At 44.8% G+C, this 23,815-nt stretch overlaps 1 protein-coding gene and 1 pseudogene across 2 annotated transcripts in view; both read left to right on the top strand.

Moving 5' to 3' along the window:
- Positions 1–23,815, top strand: part of DGKQ (diacylglycerol kinase theta) — a 1,232,715-nt gene that overhangs the window by 398,778 nt on the left and 810,122 nt on the right. The window lies entirely within an intron of this gene.
- On the top strand, positions 11,833–14,652 carry LOC147727918 (large ribosomal subunit protein eL30 pseudogene; annotated as a pseudogene). Its single transcript, XR_015309524.1, has one exon. The product of XR_015309524.1 is annotated as a large ribosomal subunit protein eL30 pseudogene (transcript).

Here is a 23,815-nt window from a genome sequence, read left to right on the forward strand (position 1 = left end):
CGCCTCCTAAGGGTGAGAAGACAGACCCAGCCTTCAAGAAACCCTCTTCACACTCTTCTGAGAGGAGTTCCAAGTCCTCTACGACGAAGACATCGTCGACGGTGGCTCCGTCGTCGACGAAAATGAAGCCCAAGATCCAATTGGTTCCCTCGACGGGCTCGTCGACGGGAGCGTCGACGGCTAAAGCACCGTCGTCGTCGAAGAAGAGCTCGACGACTGCAGCGTCGACGGACAGTATGCCGACGACATCGTCGACGAAGGTGAAGACATCGTCGACGAAGAAGCCGTCGTCGTCGACGGCGGTGGCGACGACGGCGATACCGACGACGAGCACATCGACGACGACGACGCCGTCGACGATGGTGTCGACGACGGTGTCGACGACGGTCATGTCGTCGACGAGTGCTTCAACGACGACAACAATTTCGACATCGACGGCGGGCTCGTTGTCGGTGGCGTCGACGACGACTTCCTCCATTCCTATCTCGTCGACGAGGATTTCACCGGCATCGACGGAGCAGCCTACAATACTGGCTGCGGAGAGGAGGGTGACGATTTCTCTTACGAGGATCACGCCTGAAATGACGTCCCCAAGGAGAGTGCCATCATTACCTCCCACAATGTTGCTAGACCAGGAGGACTCTGAGGGAGACGGTCAGGATGGCTTTGATTATGCGAATAGCCCTTCGCAACTTCTCATTAAAAGTCAAGAAACTGACTCAGAGGAAGCATATGAACAAGGGGGCAGTTACTACCCACAAACTGACGACCCAAGGGAATATGAATCACAGGACATGGTTTCAGTCCCGACGTCCTTCCTACATGACCTGCACAAGATGTTGCAAGACTATAAATCCAAGGCCGAGCGCCCAGCTCCGAGAAGATCTATTCCATCAACTCCAGTTAAGGACCACTCTTCAATTGTCCCACCTATGCACCCGGTGCAGTCTCCTCCTCAACCACAGCGGCCACTGCCCCAGACTCCGTCTGAACCAGCAGATGATCCGGATAGGGATCATGATAATGAAACGGATGTGTCTTCCGATAATCGTCCGGACTCGGATCAGGATGGGGATGAATACAATGATTACGTCCACCCGGATCAGGCTTCGCCACACCAGGACCTAGGCGATTCTCCTCCTGCTGACATCGGTAGTTTTCACCAACTGATGGAACGTGCAGCCGGCCGATTTAAGTTGGTCTTGCCTGCGCAAACAATGGATTGTTTCTTGTATGACTTTAAAGACACTCACCGTAAGTCTACGAGGTCCATTCCGATTGTGGACCATATATGGGAGGAGTGGTTAAAGACCATGAAAAACCCAGCCACGGTAGTCCCTGTGCTACCGCGCCTTGACAAGAAGTATAAAGCGCCGGAGGATGGACCGGCTGCCCTGACAGGTCATCCCAGGCCGGACTCTGTAATCTCACAGGCAGCGCAAAGGAAGTCAGGGAACCCTTCTGCACCCTTAACGGCCCCTCCCGATAAGGATGGACGTCGGTTGGATAGCACAGGCAAGAGATTTTCATCCATCGCTAGCCTTCTGGTTCGCGCAGCCAATGCTTTGGCGATACTGGGACGGTATGATCGCCAGTTGTGGTGCGATATTGCTCCCTATTTGGATCAACTTCCTCCAGAATCAGGACTGGAAGCCAAGAAGACCTTGCAAGAAGGTGAAGCGGTCTCCATGGAGATCATAGACTGTGCCATGGACATTGCCACTACGTCCTTTAGAGCTTTGGCAGGAGCGGCAGTGTTAAGGCGCCAGGGGTGGCTAAAAGCGACGTGGTTTAGACCAGAAATCCAAAATAAGGTCCTGGATCTACCTTTTGATGGCGAGGCACTCTTCGGCAAACTAATCGACGACACACTTCAGGAGATAAAAAAGGACACGGAGACGGCTAGATCGTTGGGTACGCTCCAGTACCGCAAAACTCCTTTTAGGGGCACAAGAGGCAGAGGTGGCACTTACAGGGGCGCATATCAACAACAGCGCTATTCTTCGACCAGCTCTGGATACCAACCAAATCGCCAGTCCTACCAGCAGAGACAGGGCCAGTCCTCTGGTTATTCACGGCCATACAATAAGGGCAAGCAGGCTGCCCGTGGACGGGACTCGTCTAAACGCCAATAGCGGCCTCCTGGCTCTGCCTACTGCTCCCTCCTCCAAGAGATCATCAGTTGGAGGCAGGGTGTCCAAATTCCTTCTGAATTGGTCCCAAATTACATCGGACCGTTGGGTGCTCAACATAATCAAACGAGGACATACTTTAGAGTTTACGGAAGTCCCTCCACCCAGACCCCCATCAGCCATACCATCACGACATCTTCATCTCCTACGGCTAGAGGTTCAACAGATGCTCCGCAAGGGAGCGATAGAACCGGTCCCCTCCAATCAACGGGGCCAGGGTTTCTACTCCAGGTTCTTCCTGGTGAGAAAAACGCAGGAGAAATGGCGTCCCATCCTCGACCTCAGGGAGCTAAATGCCTATCTCATCTCCCTATCCTTCAGGATGGTATCCCTGCAGGATGTTTTGAAGATGGTCAACCCGGGGGATTATATGGCCACACTCGACCTGGAGGACGCGTACTTTCATGTCCCAATTCACCCAGCGCACAGAAGGTTCCTACGCTTCACAGTAGCCAAAAGCCATTTTCAATTCAGAGTCTTGCCATTCGGCCTTCGCTCTGCTCCAAGGATTTTTACGAAGGTGCTGGCACCTGTCGCAGCTTTCCTGAGAAAACACCACTTCCAGGTCTTCCCTTACCTGGACGATTGGTTACTGAAGGCCCCAACCAAAACATTAGCGCAGGACGCGGTGCAGGCTTGCACCACTCTGTTCCACAATCTGGGTCTCACCTTGAACAGAGACAAATCCACGCTGCTGCCGTCACGGAGGGCTCGGTTCCTCGGAGCAATGCTGGATTCGCAGCTTTCCAAAGCTTTTCCGACTCAAGAGAGGATTCAAAAACTGCAGACACTAGCAGGAAACCTTCAAAGAAAAAAGTGTCTTTCTGTACGCAGCTACAAGTCGCTGCTGGGGGTAATGTCATCCTGTATCCCCCTGATCCCGCACTGCAGGCTCCGGATGCGCCCCCTGCAGGAGCAACTGGACCTCCAGTGGCAACAAGTGCACGGATCGTTCGACGACAAAGTACTGGTCACTCGAGAGATGAAGGATGCAGTGCGTTGGTGGTCAAATCAGCAGAACTTATGCCGAGGTCTATCCTTCGCAAGCGTTCCATCACCTCACATACTGACGACGGATGCGTCATTGGAGGGATGGGGAGCCGTGATGCAGGACCTGCAGGTCAGCGGCCATTGGTCCCCAAGCGACCAAAAGTTACACATCAACCTGTTGGAGCTGAGGGCAATCAGGCTGGCCCTTCAAGCCTTTCTTCCGCGTCTCCGGGGTTCACAGGTGCTAGTCAGGACAGACAACACCACGGCTATGCATTATGTGAACAAGGAGGGAGGGACCAGGCCACTTCCCTTGTCACGAGAGGCTCAGCAGATTCTGGAATGGACGATTCTTCACGGAATTTGTCTGACGGCGGAGCACTTACCAGGAGTGCTCAACGAAGGCGCAGACAGACTGAGCAGACTCACCTCAGTCACTCACGAGTGGGAGCTGAAGCAACAAGTTCTGGATCTAATCTTTCAACAATGGGGCACACCAGAGGTGGACCTTTTTGCAACTCCAACCAACAGAAAGTGTCCAGCCTACGCCAGCAGGTTCCATCACCAAGACTCTTTGGGCAATGCCCTGTCGATAGCCTGGACGGGGAGGTTCCTCTATGCATTTCCACCGATCCCCCTGCTTCCTCGACTCATCAGGAAGATGAAAACGGAACCATGCAGACTCATCCTAATAACCCCGGCATGGCCAAGACAATTCTGGTACACCGAACTACATCTGCTATCGCTAGTACCTCCGATAGCGCTAGAGGACGTTCCGGATCTCCTGGCAATGTCCGGAGGACAAGTTTGGCATCCAGACCCAAGGTCGTTGCACCTGACCGCATGGCTCCTGACCAGCGAGAATACATGAATGTCCCACTTCCCACTGAGGTCAAAGACATCCTCTCTCAGGCGAGGGCTCCGTCCACGAACAAAACATACAGATTAAAGTGGAAGAGATTCTGTATTTGGTGCAAAAAAGAAAAGATTGATCCTTTCATGTCACAACCTCATCAGCTCCTGCCTTACCTACTCTCGCTAGCTAAGTCTAATCTGTCCCATTCTACTATCAAGGTTCATTTAGCGGCGATTTCGAGATTCAGAAGGTCGGATTCGGGTCCTTCTTTGTGGTCTGCGAGAATTGTCAAGCAATTCCTCAAAGGCCTGTTCAGGGTCTATCCACCAGTGCGATCTCCTCCTCCAACGTGGCATCTGAACTTAGTCCTGGCTCAGCTAATGAAAAGACCTTTTGAGCCGATTCACCGCTCAGACCTAAAGTTCTTATCGTGGAAGTTAGCTCTACTCTTGGCCCTCACGTCAGCGAGGCGAGTGGGGGAGATACAGGCCCTGACTATCCAAGAACCATTTTTGCAGTTCAAAAAGAACACTACCGTCTTAAGGACGAACCCAAGGTTCATTCCCAAAGTCCCCACTGACTTTCATCTAAATGAACCAGTCATACTTAAAACATTTTTTCCGAACCCAGTCACTCCAGCAGAGAAGACATTGCACACTCTGGATTTGCAACGCTGTCTAAAGTTCTACATAGACCGCACCAAGGACTTTAGAAAATCTTCGCAATTATTCATTGCCTTCGGCGGTCCAAACAAGGGTCTCCCTCTGTCCAAACAGGGGATCTCGAGATGGATTTCAAGTGCCATTCTGCATTGCCACAAGTTAGCAGGAAAACCTCTGGTGGGCAAGATCCGCGCTCACTCGATGAGGTCGGTGGCTTCTTCTACGGCCCTCTTTGCGGGGGTACATGTCAAGGACATCTGCAGGGCTGCTACCTGGAGCAGCGTACACACGTTCACTAAGCATTATTGCTTAGAATCCTTGCAGCAGGATGATGCGGCTGTGGGCCAGGCTGTCCTGAGAAACCTCTTCAAGTGATGGGTGAGCTTTCCTTTCTATCCCACCTTCCATGGGTGACACATTTTGTACTTTCTTGCTAATGTTATAATGTACTGCTTTACAAAATGTGTTTATGATGTTTACTGCTTGCTATTCTGATACAAAGCATGGGAATCTATGAAAGTTCCAATACTGGGGCAAGAAAACAAGTTACTTACCTGTAACTTTGGTTCCCCAGTATTGGTAACTTTCATAGATTCCCATGCGCCCACCCACCTCCCCGGGAAAAGCTCAGCCTTCAGCAGGTATGGTGTCTAGCACACTACGGCTACGAAAATCTGAGGCTCTCAGGTTCCTTCAGGAAGGTTCTAAGGGTGAGGCTCTTCTGATTGGCTGACGCCTAGAGTTTGGTCTCTTTTACAAAAAGAGGCTGATATGTTACAAAAGGGAATGAGGCCTAGGCCTTCCCTTTCTCTTTTGTACCTACTACTATGATATTTTTTATTACCGAGACTCCCACTCCGACGACGGGGAATGATACAAAGCATGGGAATCTATGAAAGTTACCAATACTGGGGAACCAAAGTTACAGGTAAGTAACTTGTTTTCATCTTTGGACTGGGTAAGAGTGGTCTGCTCAATTCAGACACTCTGTTCATCACCACCCCCTTTTCTGAATCGTTTTTGGCCACTATAGGTGTGGCAGGGTATACTCAGACATGAGTCCCTTTCTCACTGCTCCATCAGGATTCAAGCAAGCCGGGCCGAAGACGGCTGAAATGCCAGAAACCGGTCCCCGGTAGCTTGTCTCCTTTCTGGTGAAGAATTGGCTTGGTAGTTTAGTCTGCCCTGTTCCCATGATGCACTGGGCCAGGGACAGACTGATTTGCATATAGCCAGGTTCTGAGCTGGGATGGGGCAGTGAGATAAATAACGGTGATGGATCAAGCCCTGATCTTTGGACTGGGTAAGAGTGGTCTGCTCAAATCAGACACTCTGTTCATCACCACCCCCTTTTCTGAATCGTTTTTGGCCACTATAGGTGTGGCAGGGTATACTCAGACATGAGTCCCTTTCTCACTGCTCCATCAGGATTCAAGCAAGCCGGGCCGAAGACGGCTGAAATGCCAGAAACCGGTCCCCGGTAGCTTGTCTCCTTTCTGGTGAAGAATTGGCTTGGTAGTTTAGTCTGCCCTGTTCCCATGATGCACTGGGCCAGGGACAGACTGATTTGCATATAGCCAGGTTCTGAGCTGGGATGGGGCAGTGAGATAAATAACGGTGATGGATCAAGCCCTGATCTTTGGACTGGGTAAGAGTGGTCTGCTCAATTCAGACACTCTGTTCATCACCACCCCCTTTTCTGAATCGTTTTTGGCCACTATAGGTGTGGCTGGGTATACTCAGACATGAGTCCCTTTCTCACTGCTCCATCAGGATTCAAGCAAGCCGGGCCGAAGACGGCTGAAATGCCAGAAACCGGTCCCCGGTAGCTTGTCTCCTTTCTGGTGAAGAATTGGCTTGGTAGTTTAGTCTGCCCTGTTCCCATGATGCACTGGGCCAGGGACAGACTGATTTGCATATAGCCAGGTTCTGAGCTGGGATGGGGCAGTGAGATAAATAACGGTGATGGATCAAGCCCTGATCTTTGGACTGGGTAAGAGTGGTCTGCTCAATTCAGACACTCTGTTCATCACCACCCCCTTTTCTGAATCAATTTGCATTAATGGCAGTCAAAATAATTTTTCATAGCTAGATATGAGGAAATTGAACTTTGGGGTATGTTTCGAAAAATTGTACTGCCCTTTATGTTGACAATGGAGCTGAAGACAATAAGCGTGTATAAATACAGAAGAGATGGAAACGGCATGAGAGTGGTGTGAGGTGGGCTGCAATGGTTGGGAGATTGTGAAGCGAGAGCTATGCTTTGTACCTCTCCTGAATTGTACTAACGAAGTAGGAATTTTGAGGAGCAGTGGGAAGTTGCTCCAAGGTCTCGGTCCCTGTTCAGAGAAAGCCCGCTTGTGAATATTTTTAGATTTCTAGCCTGGTGCTTCTCCTAGTACATGCCCCGCTCCCAACATTGAAATTAGAAGTGAGATGACATGCCTCGTAAAGGGAATGTAGCATATAGGTCGAAATGGTGGTAACATGTAGAATTGTGAGGTATACCCTGGTGTATGAGGCATCTTTATACTGTTCGAGTGCTTACTATAGTTTCTAAGTGCAGGTTGTTTCAATTCAACAAATTATCAGTCTGCAGACACTCCAAGCATGTGGAGCTTGAGTGTGGCTAATGTAGCCAAAAACAGTTGGCAGTTCTTACAGCACTCACTCTGAATTACAAACGCACTGTGTATCTGATAGTTCTTTTTTATATAACTATTTTTGTGAATCAGAGGCATCCGTTTGTGCTGGCTTGCTTTCCAGAGAAAACTGGGGAAAGCAAAACATCCAAACAATATTGGCATGCGATGGCTAATTACAGTAACTTCTCTTGGCCTCAGGACTGTGACGTCTGGACTGTTAGTAGGAAAACTGGAACGGGGACATTGAGGACTTGGACGACCCTAGTTCAGCGCCACAGTGCCAACCTCCAGGGCTAGCCTGTTCCTGCCAGTGGAGAGCCCAATGACTTACAATGCGGGCCCGCACCTGCCCCCTGCGAGGGGGAATGGATTTGAGTGCTTCATCATCATCGAAGGGAAGCCTTCGTCATTAGGCAGTTTACGAGCTCCTCGCCTCGCCTGATATTGTTTCAGTAAAACCCTTAAGGGTATGTGAGGGCTTTGGCGGCTGAAGTACAGACCCCTCTTTGTTTATTTAAACTTTGAGAAATAGCGAAGACGCTCCATCCACATTTACAAATCTGATCGGTTGGCAATTTTATGGTTTCCTTTTTCGGTCTTACCTACTCTGCGCGCATGCGTTGCATAGGAAAGAGACCTTTAGTAATCTGCACAGCTTTCCCAGAAGCGTGCACGCGTTGCATTGTTTCCAATGGCAACGTGTGCACGTCTGGCGATTCACTTGCGCGAGCAGCTGGCGCCATATGTCATCAATTATCGCCCCTTGCCGCTCGCTCCCGCAAGGGAATCGCGCAGGCCCCCTCCCCCTGCTGCCACGCGAGGCATGCGCACACTTGTACTTGTTTATGAAGTCTCTACTTAAGGTGTCATACGGATCTTCACAGCCAGAGGCGCTCTTTCTACCTGCTGTACTTTTCTGCCACTTTTGACCTCTATGATGATGCACACAATAAGTAATTCCTGGAATGAACTGTTCTCAGCCTCTTCGGTTGCTCGACTCTCCAGAGCGGATGGGTGCGGCTCCAAAAAGGCAGTCACCTGCCCCTGATGTGCACGAGAGAGCCGCCAGGTAACAGCAGTGCCGGTGCTGTCGGTTCCGGGTACAGTAGTGCTTGTTCCGAGTGTCCGTTTTTCATGTTTATTATTCCATGTCTGACAGACTTGCGAGAAGGGGACGCTGCTTGACGCCGACTGAAGGGGTGTAGTGGTGACGCGGCGTGCCAAGGAAGTTGGGAGTTGTAGTCTTTTCTTCATGCATTCGAAGACGTAACTTGTACACTTGTGTTTGGTGTAGTACTGGACCCTGAGCTTAGCGGTTTCTTAGAGAGGGGATAGTCAAGCTCCTAACAGGGTCAGCAGAGCTGTCAAGTTCCTCCTATACATTCCTGTTCAGTAATTGGGTACTATACTACAGACTGGGCAAACGCCATTGCACGTTCTTTGCATTCTGGGATTTGTAGTTCCTAACGTTCTTGTATGGCTGAGCTACTCAGTCATGGACTTGGAAAGCCAGAGCGCTCTTTAGTTGATGCAAACATGTAACGCTTCTCTATTGTGGATTTATTGCTTATAGTGCACTGCATGCTGTTGAAGTCCCAGAGTGTAACTACCAAACTAGTATTGAATTAATGACGGTGTTGCACATTCCCTGTTTTTGTTTGCATTTTTTTTAAATAACTTGAATGTGGCTCAAAGGTATTAGAACACTTTACAACAGAAATGAGACTGTTACACATTTTTTTAGGCAAAGCGCGATTGCATGTAATTTGATCAGAATCATAGGCTGTTGGGTCGAGGCCAGGATTTCAAGCCTGTTTCTCCAGGCTCCACGGTTAACAGTTCTGGCCACTTGACCATATCTCCATGCCAACTGTGGTTGCCAAATTTCCTTGACAAAAATACCAGCCATTTTCTCTTTTGCCTATTTGTACTAGCAAATAGCTGTTAGGAGAGAGGGAATTCCTGCAAAATTGCCAGGATTCTCTTGTAACAGCATTTAGCAGTCTATTTGCTGAAAGGCTCTCACATACTTATTAACGGATTTACTTATGTGCTTGCTGATTTACATTTATGTTACAGAAGTAGGAAAAAATACCAGATTTCACAGGTTTTCCTAAAAATGTTTTACCAGCCTGGTCCTATAATTACAGTCCAGGCCAGTAAAAGAGGTGGCCTGGTGGCAACCCTATCCCTAACAAGCATTGGCATAGCCAATAGGTCTCACCTTTGGGACCTTATAAGTGTTTAGTTATTCAGCACAATATCCTTGGTGCAACAACATCAACTGTTGCATGGCTAAACACTTACAAGGTCTCAAAAGCTAGACCTATTGGCTATGCCAGTGCTTGTTTATTTGGTCTTTGATCCCTGGGTTAGTTTTTAAGACTCGCCTCAGTCCAAAACATCTTTTTACAATTCCCAATATAAGCTTTTCAGTTCATACTTTCCACCTAGTGCCTAATTTGTAAAAACTCATGAGCTGAGGCTCACAGTTTTTCTTAAAACCCGAAACCCACGCTGCTTCAGTCCCGGGACTGCCGAATACCAAGGTTGCCTGGTCTTGCTCCTTCTGCCTCTTTCTTTCACCACCCTACACTTCCTGTCTGTCTCACTATTGGAGGTTCATCTCCGCTTTGTCTTTTTGTCTCTCTTTTCCTATTTTTCTCTTCCCCTGTCTTTCTTTCCTATCTGCTTTTCTGTCTCTTGACCGAAGTCCAACGATGAAAAATAAGTCCTGGTGCCCACCACCTGAACCTACTGGCACGAATTTAAGTATTGCACCTTTGATGCCTTAACAGCAGTAACTGCATATTTCTCTTCTGGTCATGTTATTTACACACCATACTTCTTTAATTGCATTACTGGCAGAAGACACTGCTTGGCCCACTTAAGTATAGTTCTGTTGTGATACTCAAACTCTTTAGCACCGAATACTCAAAAACCTTTGAAATTAATAGCAAATGTTCATGCTCGCCTCCTTTCCACGGCCATCTGTGTCCCACCAACCTTTTGGGCCAAAGGAGGCACTGCACAGACCACAAACTCGCTCTTTTTGTGTGAAAAAGGCTGTTTTATTGAAGACCCGTGCACCTCACAATGTTACCTTGGCCATTGCCTTACAAAACTACAGCTCACTATACATTGACTCACCTCTTTGCCTCCTACCCCCACCCCTAAGGTTCCAACCCCTACATCCTTTCTTTAAAACTGTTTAAAACCCCTACTCTTTTATTAACTGTTGAATTTTAACCACGGTAACCTCTTACCTATTTCTATAAACATCTACCTGTCTATGTATCTCCTATCTTAACTTCTCTTTTATTGCTTCCTCCGGTGTAACTTGTGTACAACCATAAATGTAACCTGTAACCATGTAAAAACTAGCTGCCAACTGTCTTGCATCTGCTTCATGCGGCAACCAAATACAATTATACCTGCGCACCTGTGCTCAACAAAAAACGCCATACCAGTAAAACTTAATGAAAAAACATCCAAAATAAAATTAAGTGTGGGAGAATGGTTAAAAATGTTTACTCCTGAGCGGTCGGCTGCACCCCAAAAGCCACAATCTGCCTTACAAACAGAAGCCCTATTTAGAATGAGCTCTACATCTCTTTGGTGGCACGACCTATCAGGGAAAATATTTTGCCTGTGCCTTGTTACCATTGCTGCCTGAAAAAAAATGATGCATTTGCAGCAGACATCTCTGAAAACCCAAATGTTATTAAAGACGCCAAAGCCAAGACACTGTTTTTGCGGCTTTTTTGGACTGTACTATTGAAGTACTCTGTGGCACAGTGGGCGTTTCTGCTTCGTTTCTGGAACTTTCTTATATTGCAGAAGACATTTGTGCAGCCCCTTCTGTATTACCCATTGCAGGGCACATATTTCACACTTATGCAATGTCAAGGGGTTTTCATTCATTGGGCCATATAGCACGGAAATGAGGAAATGTCATTGCCTTTGCACAAGTGTCCTATTACCGATGCCACGGTTGGGTCAAAGTTGGTCTTGGGATGCACACTAACTGAGTGCCACTTAGGAATGGTATGACAGGTCCCTGTGACCCACCCCCATGTAGCTCCCTGCAGGGTGGTGCAGTGCACACTGCTCCCACCTGTATGACTATCCAGCCCCCCTGTGAAAGGCACATACAGCTAAAGACAGAACAGTTTGGGCGCAACCACTCCAGCTTTTACAGCTGCACCTTCTCTGTGCAGACCCCAACCTTCTGATTTTGTTTACTTATGGGAGAAGTTGTATTTTGTATAAATTAGGTGCACAGACCTGATCAGTACCCTGGTGCACCTGGTGTGGACAACAACTGTTTTCTTGACTGGGGTCATAACATTTATTTTATTTGAAAAGTTTAATAAAGTGTGAATATGACCCTTACGCGTCTCAGAACGCGATACAAAGTGCCGAAAGCAAGAATAAAACAACACAATGGAGGGGGTTCCTTCCTCTCTACCCGGCCATATTGGTGGTGCAGCACTGTGCTAAAGCATCTCCCGGCGTCAGGATGGTGGCCGCCAAGAAGACGAAAAAGTCCCTTGAGTCTATCAATTCGAGACTTCAACTGGTAATGAAAAGTGGAACGTATGTGCTGGGATACAAACAAACCCTGAAAATGATTTGCCAGGGGAAAGCCAAGCTGCTTATCCTTGCCAACAACTGCCCTGCTCTGAGGAAGTTTGAGATTGAGTATTTTACCATGTTGGCACTGACTGGTGTGCATCACTATCGTGGGAACAACTTTGAACTGGGCATGCTTGTGGAAAATACTACAGAGTATGCACATTGGCAATCATTGATCCAGGTGATTCCGATATCATTAGAAGCATGCCTGAACAGACTGGCGAGAAGTAAATCCTGTGCGACTTTTGTTCTAAACAAAACTGCTTCAGAACCCCCCCCCCCCCCACAAAGGAACAAATGAGGTAGTTAGGAGGTTCAGGAGCAGATTAGTCAGCCAGGCTGGAGGGATCAGTAGAGTTTCAGAAGGTCAATAGAACGAAATAACAAGTGAACAGAAAGCATAAAATTCAAACACATGGTATAAAAGAAGTATCATATCCGGATAGAGAGTCTAGGGCAGGTAAGCCAAGTTAAGGCTGTTGATGTTCATTCAAGATTAGCCATTTGACATGTTCCTTGAAAGATGCAGTAGATGGGTTGGATCTGATCTCGGGAAGAAGTGCGTTGCAAATTCTTGGAGCAAGACCAGTGAAAGCACGATTGTGAGTTATTTTTTTATTTTTTATTTGGGAGGTTTCAAAAGTAAGGTGGTCGAGCTTCTTAAGTTCCGACTCTAGCCAGATCGCTCAAGCTTTTTAGCCAAGTAAACCGGATACACTGTGCCTACAAAGTTCTGATTCATAGATACTGCCCGGCGGGAGACTTTGGAAACATAGTAAGAATGTTGTTTGATTAGAGAATAAAACACACATCTCTCATTCTTAAAAACGCTGCATCAGGCTTGTGAGCTTCGAAGAGTGTCACTGGTTACAATAAAGCTATTGTTTGCTAAACAGTTACCTACCACTCTTGTATAGCCTAACTACCTACTGTCTGGTTAAAAAACGTAGTCCTTGGCATTTCTAAATAAAAACGTAGTAGCACGAAGAATGTGAGGCCAAACATTTACAGTGAGATGGTACCAACTGTTATCCTTGTGTACTGATTATTTCAATAATTTTCTTGATTGATTTGTTTAAAGTCTGAAAATGAAAAAACATGTCATCTAGCACAAAATAGGCCCTGTAAGAGATTTGGGGGAAGCTGCTGCTTGCTTAGATGAGTTCCAGCTCGGAATTCCTCGGACAAAAATTACTGCCCCTGTTGGGGTTTCTGGCTGTCTCCTAAATCTCCCTTACCTTGTATGAAAGCATGATTAAGTTATTGTGATTAATCACGAAACCAAAACCGAAAACAATAAATGAGAGATTGCCTGCAGAGTGCTCAACTTTATAAACTACTGCCATCAACGTGCTAGGGAATAGTTCCACTGATTCACATATTTATGAAATCTCTTAGGTTTCATCAATTATAGCATATAGTGTTAGATCAACTAAGTTTAATGCTTCAGAGCTCAAGTAAATGGCTAATTTAAAATGGTGGTATAAACCCCAACCCGATAAGTGGTAATCAGCAACTAACGTTAATGGCCACATTAATGTCGCAAGAAATGATACCAAGATCTTGGGGAGATGCCACTCTGGGAAATGTGTTACAGTATTGAGGGAAATTGCTGCCATTGTTTTAGGGTAGTTTTGGGGTTATTGTTAATACATCAAGAAGAATAGACTGAATGGGGTTGCCTCTCTTTTTTATGTGTGGATTTATTCTTACAGTGTGATGATGACTGTAAAGATGGTAGTTAAAGAAGAGAACCCAAACAGGGTTTACCTGTGTTTCTGTTCCTAGAAAGTGATGATGTTGGTGAGCATGTATATATTCCCAATATTCGAGTAGCTGTAAAGTAAAAGTAGTCGTGGTAATGATACAGAATCGCCAAAACTAAACATGATGTAGCCTGATGGAACAGACTTTAGGGTTTAAAATGAATCAAAGAAAAAAGCAAAGAAAAAATGTCTAGACCATCTCCTTAGAGAATCAGTTAGGTTGAATCAATTAGGTTTATAGAGTCTAGCAATATGTGCTGTTATCCCAATAAGTGGGATTCTGTCACCAATTTCAAAAATGCGAAAGAGGCCACATGTGTAAAAACACAACAGTTGACAGAATATTGTACCAGCACGAGGAAATGTTGACTGTAAACAACGGGAGGTAGTGAACAATATAGCTAACCTTGACAAGAAATATTATACTCACTTTACCAAGGTTCTGTGGTAATTTGTTCAAGTAAAGCGGGCCGGGGAAGAAATATTCAAATGGATGCCCAACCCCTTTGGTGCATGAAAAAGAGAGTTATACCTTTGATGGGGTTGAGGGAAAGCTATGCAGATTACACATCTATTTATGGTTCTATTCGAACTCTGTCCCTCCTTAAGGAAAGGACAACCAATCGGAGTATTTTTTAAATTGCACTGTATTGGTTAATAGTAAGAGAGTAACGCCCAGTAATGTCAATCATAAATACAGATTGAACTAAATTAAATGCTAAAGCTGAACATTTTGGACCTTTACTTTGTATACATATTTGCACCCAAACTCTCTGTCCCCTAGACCTAAAAACTCCAGCCTAATATAAAAGAGATGTGCTCTGCAATAGAAAATTAAACTACCCCAACATCATTGTTTTCTTGTCAGTTACTGGTCTTGAATGGAATGGAAGCAGAATATTTCAAATGAAAAAGAAAAAAAAACTTAGGTGGTGCTAAATTGGATTTGTTTAAAGAATTGAAGGTCCACAAGTTTCAGCAACTTGGCCTGGCGCTCAGTAGCTAAAAATATATTAAAAAAGGAGTACTAACAGCCAGTCTTGGACTAACAGTTTTAGTTCTCTCCTCAAAGCTTCTAAATATTACAATCTGATATGGAGTAGGCTCTGAGTGGCAGTTCTAAGAGGTGAAGGGCCCTGCACTGCCGTTCATGTGAAATATTCCAGGCACATGAAAAATATAGGAGATACATAAAAAGTAAGAGCTCTAGATATGCACAGCACTTGGAAGGAATTGCCATATTTTTCAGTCTACTACACTCATCGGGATAAGGTTGTCCCTTTTTCATATTTTGTTATATATTGTTTCTGAGTGATATCATCGTTTGTGTGGAACATGGACTGTAATGTAGACATCATTATCACACTAAGTAATTGTATTGCTTTACACACACAGAGCTCAGGAGCTGGATGTTGCCTAGCAGGAGAAGTGTGGCTCAATGGTTAGAGCGGCAGACCCTGATGCAGAGGTCTGGCCTGGACCAGGGTTCAATTCCTGCCTCGGCGGGTCTTGGGCTCATAATTCCTCGGACATGATTTCTCGCCTCGGTGCCTATTCTAATCACGGGTCCCACGCTGCAACTCTGGGCCATAGCTTGCTTAGTCTCCACAAGGGCCCCCAACAGCGCTAGGGATGCCTGGTTGCACCCTGGGGATGCCCAGGAGTGGACATTTCACGGGGAAAAACCAGGAAGGGTTCCCTAGCGGTATGAGTACAGCGCCAGGACACTCTGGAGTATCAGTGCGCTTTACAAGTACGCCTACATCTTACATCTTACATCTTACATCACATCTAGGAACAATGTTTGTATTTCGTACTCATTGAGATAATACTCTTAAAAAAGACTGAAATCTGAAGTCAGTTTTGAAGTAGCAGGGAGTGACCTTCTTAGGTCTGGGTTATAGACTGCTACATCATAGACAACAACGGTGATGTTGGCTGTAATTTTGACACTATGTAATGGAGTAATGCTAGGAATACTACAGCGGATAAGTAATGAATTGTAGGCTTCATATAGCGACTGTAAAGTTCACATGATGATGTGCATGCTTTTCGTGGATTCCTCTTCATTACTGTGGATAAGCAGCTTGAGACTGAAATCACTGCTTCAGGCATCTTGTAATGCTCTGACCCACTTTACATCTTAGCAAGTTAGCTTTTTCTAGGGATATCAATCCATAGAAATCTTCAGTCACATGAAATTCAAGTGAGATTGTCAGTCATTTTAGAATCCAACCTGGAATGTAACCCTTTGATTGTATAGTGGAACATTAATCAACTAACACTCAGAACTTGTTAACTGTATGCTACATGCTCTTGTATAATCTTGTATATTAATAACTGAGAATGTAGAGCTTTTAAGGAAAATTACAAAATTGTACAGTTGATTTTTATATAAGTGACAAATTGTTATAGTTTTAATTAACTAAAACAATAAACATTTATTTACTACTTACCATTACACATCTCTAGTCAAACCTACCAAATGCTTTTTCATCATCAATAAGGATTGCTTTCAATCTTTTGAGAGATTATTTAGATGGTCTAGCAGCATCAGCTGTCCTAGTGAGAGAGGTTAAATCCCACCCTGCGGTAAATGTATCCTGCCATGGGTATGCTATCCTCATAATAATGTTGCTAAGTCTACCTGCAAGGATCAGGCACTAACAATCTATGGCCAAATTCAGCAGAAGTAAAGGAAGCTGTGAGATGGGAAATTTAATGACGTGTTCCTTTTCAAATGTACTTAAATGTGATATAGTTTCCTGGAAGGTAACATTTTGGTCCCTTGAGCTACTGACTGAATTTCCATATCAAGAAAAGGACTTACATCATGTATAATATGATTCCAAATTTTCCCCATCCAATCCCCGTGCTTTTCCATTGAATAAATTAAGAAATTCCTGAACCATGACTATTTTCATTAATATTGTAGGCCTGAACGCGGCTTAGAGATGAGAAACAATCATCCTAGAAAGAAGCTACATCCATCTCCCTAGTGCTGCCCTCCTCATGCTGCATACAGTTGTTTAAAGGTATCAAAAGTATTAGTCGGTGGGGTTTTACAGTGACACCCAGGGGTACTGCATTTCCTCTATCGAAGTCGTAACTGCCTCACCTTTAGCCTTATTGGCAAATAACTTTCCATTTTTCTTTCCAAAATCAAAGGAAGAACAATGCTTACGTGCATTTAATGACCCACTTGCCTGAGATAATTAGCTTTGATATGTTCCAAATGCATTGAGAAACAATTCAGACAGTAATATGAGGCACCACCACAGCTTGTTGAGTGAGTGCAATTCGAGTTGTAACTAATTTCCTCCATGAATATGGTATTCTATTTAATATATGATTTTGGGTTAAGAACCATCATTGCTACCACTCTATAATGTGGTTATTACTTACCTAGTGGTACCTACTTATTGATAAAATCTGTTTATAATTGTGAGCAGTTTAGGTCTCAGTGTGGTGCTGCTTTGCATTGTATAGGAGAACTGTTTGTTTATACTTGGACTTTATCTCTTTGACATATCAGTGGGGAGTCGTTGTGAAGTCTATTAACATTCAAAGTTAACTTACAAGCATCATAAGTATGTTTAACACGTGAATTGTTGTCCAAACTACATAAATAATGCAGCATATCAAAAATATACATATTTAAGTCATACAAATTTAGCATGTACTCTTAAAATCTCATTCAACAGCCGAAATATCATATTGCACTGCCAATAAAACATTCTATCAGTTAGACATGTCCAGTTCTCCAGCCCAACGCTTGCACTTGGTGACAGCAACTGCTCGTAGGTGCAAGCATGCGCTTCATAATACAATTGACAGGCCAACTTTATTTTGTATACACTTTCCTTCTCTGATCTCAGAGTTGTACGTCTTTACTTAATTTATATAAAGCCCAACCCAATTTAACAAAATAGCCCATCATTTTACCTGGTCCAACTTTTCTATAAATTGCCCAACCATGCACCTGTAGGTAACTTATTTATTTATTTAACTTATAAAGCGCACTATCACCAAAAAGGCATCCTGGCGCTGTTGACTCCAAATAAGAGAGGACAGAGGATAGAGCGGAGACAGCATCCAACTAGGTTTTGGGAAACAACCAAGTTTTGAGTCTCCTTCTGAAGACACACAGATCACTAACTTGTCTTAGATCCAAAGGGAGGTGATTCCAAAGTTTGGCAGCAGCGTGCCCAAAGGTTTGACCACCTGCCTTGACTTTCCTAATTCTGGGGGTTATCACAAGTCTTGCCAAAGAAGAGCGAAGACATCAGGCAGGAGCATACCACTCAATCTTTTGCTGCATAGACACAGGCCCCACCCTACGCAAGGCTTTGAACACTATGCAGAGAGACTTGAAATGGACTCTTTGTCTAAAGGGAAGCCAGTGTAGTTCTGCCATAGCCGCTGAAGAGGCAGATCTTCTAGGCCACCCCAAGGCCAGTTTGGCAGCAGTAGACTGAATCATCTGCAACCTATCAACCAAAAATTTAGGTGACTCGAGAAACAAGGCATTACAATAGTCAAGTCTACTAAGAATGGTGCTGCGAACTATCAAAGCCCGAGCATAAGATGGGAGCAGAGGGAGGATCTTCCGCAGAGACCTAATAATAGCCAGACAGCAGGACACAGTTTTCATGACCTGTGATTCTAGAGTAAGTTTGGAGTCAAACAGGATACAGAGATTACGGACCTTCTTCACAGGTTGAACCATAGACGAGGTAGTGGCCGGCCAGAAATTACATGGCAAGACAGATGGAATTCTGTCCCTCGGACAGTAGAGCACCTCAGTCTTATCTGCGTTCAATTGCAGCGAGTTCTCTTTCAGCCAAATGGCCATATCACGCAGGCAATTATGAAACACTTCTGTTGATATTGATTGGTCTCCCTCAAGGGAGTGATCAACTGCGTGTCATCAGCATAGTTAACAATGTTAATGTTATGCTTTTTGATGACAGCAATCAGAGGTAATGGACACATATTTCTGTTGTCACATAATGGGCAACAAAGGTATCTGTGATAAGTGAGCTGCTTGGACAAGCCCCCCCCACCCCCAAGTCCTCAATCTATGACGCTATTTTCAGTTGAAGTTTTATTTTTTGTTTACTCTTTCGAAAGAGAGTTTTTACTTTACTTACCACCTATACAGTTGGCCGTATTGGGTTGTCATACAACTGTGAAACCTTGCTCAAGTTCCTTTCCCAGTCATTCCTATTGTCTGAGACCTTCTGCTTAGAATCATATTTTTCCAAAACCCCTTTTAGAGTAGACATGTTTTATTTATGAAAAAAAAACACTTTAGCCAATGGTCAAATTTTCAGTGCAGCAAATGTATAGCTTCCAGAATGGGGTATCCTAAATTCAAGAATGAGCACCAGAATGTTCTCTCGCACCTGTCGACCGTCGTTTCACGTTGTCCCCCCACTGCTCTTTTACACTGGTGCTTTACTGCAACACCCAACATTCTCAACCCGTTAATGGCATGCCCAGGTAGTTCAATTTAGAGACCTCACCCCCAGCTGTTTCCATTTGGATACCATTTATCAGTAAGGAGACTAGCTCTTAATTTCCTAACCAGTCTTTAAAATTAATATCAAGTCAAGTGACTGAAGAAGAATTAGCGATTGAAGGGCTTTTGTCTCCCCCTGAAGCTCTGTAATTCCAAGCCAAGCAAATTAGCATTCAACTGAACTGGTTGAGAGATACCAAGAGTTTTAGAGCCAAGGCCTCAAGTGACAAAAGGTTGTCTGAGAGATCTGACCGAAGAATATTGAACATAAAGGGACCAGGGTTTGATTCCCGGCGCGGCAGGTTTCTGGACCAGGGTCAGCGGACTCGATAATTCTCTCGCCTCGGTGCCCACTCTGATCAGCGATCACACTCGGCAACTCTGGGCATTAGCTTGCCTCATCTTCACTAACGGCCCCACCAGACCGCCGGGGATGCCTGGTCTCACCCTGGAGATACCCATGAAGGGACCATCTCTCAGGGAAGCCAGGAAGGGTTTCGCAGCGGTCGAAGCGCCTTGGGACCCTACGGGTAAGTAGTGCGCTATATAAATGCCTATACATTTACATTTACATTTACATACTAGCTTATGCCACTCTGCATTGAGGCTAGATGATGAGTCCACGTGTTACAATGTAACTCTGCCAAAAGCCCCTGCCTTTGGGGTCTAGTTTAAATTTTGATAATATACACCAGAACCTCCATTACCCACATCCCCAGTTGTATGGACCCTCAGCAATTTTCCAGATGGGAAATTTCCTTACGTGGTGGTTGCAGCATGCAACGGTTTAAGATCCCTATGAGTTACCCTACCCCTTGCTGGCATACATATTCACGTTTCCTGTTCTGGATTTTTTCTAAGTACCAACAGTTGCTATGAAATGTACAGCTATTAGTGCCTTGTTTACGAGGACCCTAGTAATGGGATTGGCAATACTAGATTTACTCTTTGCTGCTAGTCTTGTATCTCTGGGTTACAGAAAACCCACACCATTGCAAATTAGTCTTTTGAGGGTCCACCAAGAGATGGAGAAATTGCCATATCCGACTTTTTGTTTCTTGCTCATTCTCTGCTGAATTTCATCCAAAGATTATGGATGCCAGACACACCGAAGTTGCTTGAGGAAAAAGGTACGGGTTTACAGGTTTGCAGCAGTACTCGTATAACTGATGGGCCTGGTAACTTATGTTTCAAGCTCATATGAGATTACGAGCAACCCCTAATGAGACCCTTTGTCCTTTAACGGAATCTTCTCTTTGAACTTCCACAATGGAGTACATCTAAATATTTGCCTTCAACCAGCTTGATACCTGTGTTGTGGATCAGCACCTAACTGAATGGTAGAGGTTAAACCTCTGTTTTCAAAAAGCAAAATGCCACATTTAAGTTGTCTTGAAGCCAGGGGTGGCTCCTCCTCAGGAGCGGAGGAGCGCCACACCGCCTGATGCGAGCACAAAATGCAAACACAAATAAATAAAATTGCATTTCCATGCCATTTTATTTATTTGCCACAGCACCGGCTTGCGCTATCTACAGCGCGAGGATAGGAGCGTTCTGAATACTGCAAATGCAGGATGTTGGTACTAGTCTACAGTGCGCATTTCCGATTGGTCAACCGTCTTGCGTCGGCCAGCCCGTGATACGTCCTGTAGACTCAGCAATCCAAAGGATGTGAAACAGCCTGGGGATTGCTGGCATAGGCCTCCAGCATCAGAATGAGCAGTGTGTAAGCCTGCTCCCACCCATCCGGGATCTACTTTCTAAGCATGAAAGCAGCTCCTTGATTGGTTAAATTGCTGTTCCACAAGCACGAAGGAAGTCCTTCCTGTTCCTAACCTTGGAAAGGAGAACTGCTGCAGTGGTCGTGGTGCTCTGCGTATATGGTGAGTAGCGCTTTCGCGCCCCACCATTTGTTACTGGAGCCATCTGCCACTGCATGAAGCCAGTAATATATGGTGCCAACAGGGCCCCTTTTCATTTCCTGGTCAAATCTGAAAGGGGCTGAAGTCATGGCCTTTGAAGAACTGATGAAGAAATACTTCTAACGTCGATTTCTGACTTTGTCTTTTTGCGTTGTTCAAGTGAGCGCTGGCTCTTGTTCCAAAAGTGGTACCTAGACTCAGACAAATGTGACCCAGCACTTCAGTGCTGCTGCAGGTTGGTGAAAATGTGCCAATTGAAAGGCTTTGTATACATATCTTGGCCTGAATAATTGTATTCCTTGTAAATGCACATATATATAAATAAGAGAATTCAAGTTTGCGGTCTCACAGGGTACATTATATAGTCATATATTGCCTTCTTTTATGTTCATATTTCTAGCCACTATTGTAACCAATCTGCCAATTAATTAATTTAACTGGGAATTCGTCGAAATAAAATAACACATTTCCTGGTGGGACTCTTGTAAGCCCTGAAAGGGTATTTGGGAAATATTGTGCTGCTTACCCATCCCCTGCCTCAGTATAGCAAAAGAGGAAAAATTGTGTGTGCGTGTGCCTGTCTATCTGTCTTTCAAATTTTTATGTCAAGAATCTTGGCTGCAAGACTCACAATACAGTGTTGTGATTTGAATTTCTCATAATGGAATTTCTTTCCGGTTAAATAATGTTCCTTCCATTAGCTGAACAAAGGTTCCAAATCAGTGGAACGTGATTTGTCTTCCTTTTTAGGTCTGTCTTGATGTACAGCCTGTAAACCTATTGTTACAGTTCTTTAAAATATATGTTGTGTGTTCTTTGGCTCCATGGAAACAAGTATTTATCTCTCACCTCTTACTGTTTGGTGTATCAGTCGGCCTTCTAGAAGGTGCGTCCATTAGAATGCGTTAAAGACTATATTAATTCTGTATTTCCTATTTCCCTTTTGTACAGAAAGCAACCCCTTGTTGCTACTTTGCCTCCACTTCCTATCTCCAGACAATGCCGAAGCCAGTAGGTCAAGCTTGAATGTATGAAACAGCATTTGTGTGTGCAACAAGTGCACGCTTCATTTGTGAACGTGTGCGTTTGTGTGTGTCCATAATGCACCCACATTGTGAAATGAGAGATAATTTATATAAATAAAGTGAATAAGAGACAAAAATTTGCAACAAACCAATAGTAGTACAGTAGGTTCCACCGAATATCGAAAGGCCTCTATTGTGGTGTGTGACGTGCACATGCCATCAGGCTGAAGTTAGGCAGCTTACTGTTCACCTTTCATTTTATGTGGAAAACAAACTGAGATCACATATTAGTGTTAAAAAAAAGTGAAAGGGTCGATGGTGCAAATACAATGTGCTCACCTCCTTACACCCCAACCCCATTAATAGATTTCTTCCCAAAGGACTCGAAAAAAAAACCCATAGAGAAGTTGAAAAAAGTAAGGATAAAAGCTACAAAAATATTTACCTGGTGATTTTGAGGAAGGCCTGAAAATCCATATTGACATGGACACACACCGGCTGGATCTGCTCCAAGGTTTTTTGACTTTACTCTATACTATAACTGTTTTGGAGATATTGGGCCATATTACCAACAAACCGCGATAAATATCGCAGAGCGCGCTTAGCGCAAACTTTTTTATCGCCAGCTATCGCTGGAATATATCGGCAAGCTAACGCTGTATTAGCAACAATTAGCGCTATGGCGATAAATATTCCAGCGATAGCGGAAGGGAAGTGCCAACATTGTGACAAAACCAGCGATGTTGCATGGGGAAGAGGGAAAACCTTGCTGATACGACCCTGTGGTCCTATCAGCATAATCCACCCCCCCCATGTTATGTATGGTTAAGTCAGGAAAATAGCAGGTGTTAAAAAAACGGCGATGACCTCGGTAAGCTCGACTTTTCACGTTGCTAACCGGGGCCAGGGCCTCCTTGCTAATAGGCGATAAGCCTGTCAGCGGCTTTTTACCAGGTCTGTTGGTCGGGAACACCTACTTTGCATGTCATTAGCAATAAATATCGCTGACATGCAAAGCGGCACCCAAACCGGTCGCTTTAGTCAGAAAGCTGTCGCTAACTGCTGTTAGCGACAGCTTGCTGATAGGGCGATAGAATTATCGTCGCTTTAGCAGGAAAAGGTCCCTCTAAAGCGGCCATATTGCCCATGCTAATATGCCCCATCATTCGTTGAGAGATACTCGATAATGTGCCAATAACTATACCCTGAGAAATAGCTTATATTATCGGCAGTGATCACTCAGTAAACCAGCCAAACATAAAGGAAAGTTATCAAGAATGGAATTTGGTAATATGTAAAATTGAGCGTTAAATGATAAGACTTTATGGTCTTTTTATAGCTTGGCAAGCTTCTCCTGACATAACCATTCCAAGCCAACACGTCACCCTTTCCAGTTGAAAGTGCGCACTTGTAGAGTTTGCCAGCAAATCAATCCGCTGCTTAGTTCCTTGGTAAACAGTGGGAGTCAAATACTTTACCATGAATGGTTAAAATGAATAAATCTCTTGATCAGCATTCTTTATTTGAAATCTGTTCAGCTATGGTGAGGCATGCCAGGGGATCACTTGTATAAACATATTCATTCTTTAGCTAAA

This window comes from Lissotriton vulgaris, chromosome 3_1 (assembly GCF_964263255.1).
Source record: "Lissotriton vulgaris chromosome 3_1, aLisVul1.2, whole genome shotgun sequence".
Taxonomy (NCBI): domain Eukaryota; kingdom Metazoa; phylum Chordata; class Amphibia; order Caudata; family Salamandridae; genus Lissotriton; species Lissotriton vulgaris.